We start from the raw sequence: 420 nt of genomic DNA on the forward strand, positions 1-420 counted from the left end.
ACTGTATTATTTTCATGCAAACAGATATGATGATAAATGAAATCAGAAAATTAAATTGGGAAGTAAATTCATCAATTCTAAATCTACCACTACTAACCCCTGCACACGAGCTATCCTGCCCCGATGGTGAGCAGAACAAACATTTCACAAATCTATAATGTTAGACACAACATTTCAGTTCTTCAAATTTCTTTAAGGTGGTGAGAAACTTGCAAGCCACGTTTGTGTATCTGCAGCTGTGATTACGGGAGAGTAGCTACAGCAGGTGCAGTAACATTTCAATCAGCAATTTTTTTACACTGTAGCACTCAAAACTTTTATTGCAGGTACAATTCTTTTCATTTTCATACAACATTTAGTATGAGATCATTGACCACATATTGTCAATATTTGTCCATCTATTAATACAACTGACACAAA

This window comes from Schistocerca serialis, chromosome 6, assembly GCF_023864345.2.
Source record: "Schistocerca serialis cubense isolate TAMUIC-IGC-003099 chromosome 6, iqSchSeri2.2, whole genome shotgun sequence".
Classification (NCBI taxonomy): Eukaryota; Metazoa; Arthropoda; class Insecta; order Orthoptera; family Acrididae; genus Schistocerca; species Schistocerca serialis.